Source organism: Nesoenas mayeri (assembly GCF_963082525.1).
Source record: "Nesoenas mayeri genome assembly, chromosome: 18".
NCBI lineage: Eukaryota > Metazoa > Chordata > Aves > Columbiformes > Columbidae > Nesoenas > Nesoenas mayeri.
This window is the reverse complement of record NC_137566.1, coordinates 2181379-2185657: the sequence shown is the minus strand read 5'-3', so window position 1 is coordinate 2185657 and position 4279 is coordinate 2181379.

The following is a 4279-nucleotide window of genomic DNA, read 5'->3' as shown; positions in this document are numbered from 1 at the left end:
AAAGGAGGGAGGCCTTTCCCCCCTGAGTCAGATATCCGTCTGTCAGATCCTCTCTAAGAACTGACATTACTCCAATGTCAGCTATGAAGTGTGTTATAAAAAACCAAACCTGCTTTGCAATATCAGATCGATACCAAATCCCTGCAGCAGTTGTGTTTACACACACGTGTGCTCAGCAGTTCTGGTTGGTCACTTGGAGGGCTGTGCCTTCTACCTCAATCTGTTTTGTAGACTTGGATGCAGATGAAGATTAGGACCTTCTGGGTACCAAACAGATTTTATATTTCTTAATTGCTGTGCATATGAATACGTAAAAGAGCCAGTTAGGGCCTAATAAATTAGCTCTGCATTTGGGAAGGTTAAATCTCTTCAGTGCCTTGTTAGGTATCTTGTTTGTGCTGGTGGGATTGGGTTTTTTTTTGTTTGTAATTTTTTGGTTTTAAACTGTGCGCACAGCTGAAGAAATTGTTGGATCTCTTTCTTCCCTAATCCTGTGCTGGTTAGAAGATCCAGCTCAGCAGTTGCATCCTCTCTCCACAGTGCCGCGGGCAGGGCTCCTGCTGTGTGAGCATCGCTCCAGGATCGGACTCCACAGCACCACAGGCTAGTTTGTCTATCCAGGCCGGCTGATGCCATTTATTTTACTGTTCATTTTTCTGTTTAATATATAGCGTATTCCTCAAAGGGGACTCTCTTAAAGTACCTGAAAGTACTAAGAGGAACAAATCCTGATGGTAGAATTTATTGTTTAACCAAAACAAAAAAAAGAGACTTAATCCCAGCATAACCAGTGTAGACAATCAACCACCAGCCTCTGCTTCTAGTTTCTGGCCAGGTAGTTTTCCAGCACTTTCACTTATGAAATAATTCTTTAGATGCCTTGCTTTTAAATATATTACTAACCATAATGTAACGCTAAGTGTCAGCTAATTAAGGACGCTAATTGCCAGAACATATGTAGCATGTGAACTCAGCCCTGGCTGAGGGATCCTGGGGCGGCCACGGTGCAGAAATGACTTTTCCTGCTCAGGCTTTGGCCGCTGAACCAGCGCTGAACACACCAGAGTCACGTCGCACTGGCGAGGACGTGGGGCGGCCGGGACGGCACTTGCTGCTTGTCCCCTCCATCAGCTGTCCAGGAAGGTGCCTCTTCTGGAATTTTGTTATTCCGAGCATCCGCTTCCACTGAGGAATAGCTGATGCTATTTTTATTAAGCATAAATCTTTTAAATAACTTGCGTGGCTTTCTGTAGTTCTTGATGTGAAGCTGTATTCAAAATGTTGAGGAGGTATGAAAATGGCTTTGAGAGGAAATACAGTTTGTGAGTAGGCTCATGTTTTCCAAAGAAAGCATCTAAATGTCAGTGGCAGAGTTTTCAAGCGCAAAGTGTATCTGTGTGCACGTAAGTAATGAGCCTTTTGCATACGCAACCAGGTAACGACAGCTCTGATTGCGTCGTTTTGCGCGTGCAGCCAGCCATTCGCATTTAGAGTACAAATTAAACATTTTTCCTTGACACTCAATTCTGTGTTTTTTTCCGCAGTGTTTGTGGGTCATTTCATTCCTGTCAGTCAAGTTTTACATCTGAGAACAAATTGTGTTGTATCTTTGTCAGTATTGCTTGTCGATTCAGGCACGTGCTCATTTTCACTGTGCGATAAAGAAAGGATATTTCTTTTGAAACTTCAGTTCCTTTGTGCTTTAACCATCTGTACACTGAGCTGCTGACATGGTTTTTAAAAGCTGTTTTCAAGGAGAACCTGAATTAGAATGCTGAATGTCCGTTGGTTTTGTGTTTTGTTTTGTTTTGTTTTTTCTAGGACTCTTCACATTTTAAACTGGAACATAGAATTTTGAGAGAACTTTGTTACATACAGGACAGATTTTTTGTTTTAAACAAGTAATTCGAGTATGCATTATGAAATTTAAAAAGTACCTGAAACAAAGGGAGGTCTCGTAGTACTCCAGAAACTTTTGGACACCTAAGCATTTTTCTAATAAAGATGTTACTGTGATTTCTCTGTGTCTGTCTGTGTTTCTTGTCCATGATCTTTGTCCCCACACGTCCCGGGTGCTGTCCCCACTGGGACAGTGTCACTGATGGCCCGGGGGGGTGGAACTGAGCGGGTGGTAATTCCTGGCGGGGTTTGGCAGTGTGGGATGTATTTTTCCATCACAAACCAGCAGACTGTGTTCTTGCCTGCAGCCTTGGGTTTGTGTGCTGCTTCTTTTGTTTTTTTTCTTTCAAGCTTTTCCACTCACTTTACTGCGGGCAGTTTAATTGTGGGTGGTGTGTGTTTTTCCTTTGTTTAAAGAAGATTTGCGAGAGCTGGATGTGAGTCAGGCTTTTACAGCTGTTGTGCAGGTAACGGGTACTCACTGTAATGCAACTTCTGCTCAGCTTCTCGTGACAGGTGATTTCTAATCAGGGCTGTGTTTAAAGAACAATCAGTTGGGGCAGTTGGTCATTTTTCACAAATGACAGATTGTCCTCTTCTGGGCATTTAGTTTTGATTCCAGCATATTCTTCTTTCCTTACCTATTTCATGCCATGTTTCTCTCTTCGTGCCCATGGAAGGCTGCTGGGGTTTTTAAGGTGGTTTTAAGTTACATGAATCAGTAGTTTCCTGTGATAGGAAAATAAATATTAAAAATGCATGAATGCTTCAGGTTTCTGTTAAATTGTTCCTCCAAGTGTTCATATCTTCCAGAATTATTTGCTTGCTTAGTTTTTTTTTAAATCATGAAGTGCTCGGAAAACACCCAATTTTATAAGTTTTATCTGGAAATCTAGTGTGAGGTAGATTCTGAATGTAAAGGTTCAAATGATGCACGATAATTGCATCGTCAGGCACAGCTGAAGGGGAATTCAGTGCCAGTATTTGAAGCAGGAGTCTTAAAACAGCTGCTTCAATGCTTTTCTTTTTCCCGTTGGACTACAAACCCGATCTAGCAGTAATGGTTATTAGAAAAGCAGTCGTGGTGTGGGGCTGAACGGGCACATCACTGAGCAGTGCCCTTCCCTGTTCCTGTGCACAGCGGTCGTGTCCCACCTCTGCCCTGTGAAGATGCAGAGAACTATTTGCACTATTTGCTGGGGCTCTGTGGAGAAACAGGTGAGGGCGGGAATTGTGTGGGACAAGTGGATCCTGCTAAGTACCAAAGCGCAGTGCCAGATCTTACAGGTTCATTTAGGCAACCATTTAAGTTGCTTTTCACACATCCTCTCACGGATTTCAGTTGTCTGCTCTCAGGCCCGTGTTCCCAGATCGTCTGCCCAGGACTGTGTGTGTGTGATGCAGAGGATAAGGGACGCTGGCTGGCAGACCTGGCTCTGGCAGGTGATAGTGACATGAGACCGCTCTTCTCTGTCCTCGGGAGCCAACAAGTGTTTGGGGTTTTCCTTTGCCAGGCTCGCTTTCCTAGCCGGAGGAGCGATGGGTTTGTGGAGCGATGGGTCTCGGAGCAATGGGGCTGTGGAGCGATGGGGCAGTGGAGCGATGGGGCTGTGGAGCAGTGGGTCTCGGAGCGATGGGTTTGTGGCGCAATGGGGCTGTGGAGCGATGGGGCTGTGGAGCGGTGGGTCTCGGAGCAATGGGGCTGTGGAGCGATGGATCTCGGAGCGGTGGGGCTGTGGAGCGGTGGGTCCGCAGGAGCGATGGGTTTGTGGCGCGATGGGTCCGCATGCAGCCGCCTCCGGGCGCAGCGTCGCTGCTGTGGCCGCAGCAGAGGGGGGATCTCCCGCCTTCCTGAGCTCGGGCCATGGGTGGGCCCTTCTGTTAATTGTTGTCCAGTTGTTTTTCCTGCTGATCTCCCATGTGCATTATTTCAATTTCTTTCATGTTAATATTTCTGTGACTGGTGTCTATATTATAATCTCACAACACATAGGAAAAGTGAGGACTGTCCTTAGGTCTCATTTCCCACCTGGGGAAGCTGAAGTCCTGGCTGGGCAGGGCCTGGCTCTGCTGAGGGCGGGTCAGGCGAGGCCGACTGGGGAGGAGGGAAAGAACTTCAGCCTCGAATGGCACCACCGCTCCGCCCGAAAGAGCTGCCCGGAACGAGCCCAGGCCGAGAGCAGCGACCCCGCGGCACCAGCGCGGCGTGAGGCGGCGTGAGGCGGCGCGGGCCGCGCCGGCCGCCCCCTGCCCGCCGAGAGGCCGGCCCCGCCGTTGCCAGGGCGCGGAGCGGCTGTTGCCAGGGGCGCCATAGAGTTCCGGAAGTGCTCTGGAGCTTGAGCAACACCCGGAAGTGGCCGCTCCGTCGCGCTCCGTGCTG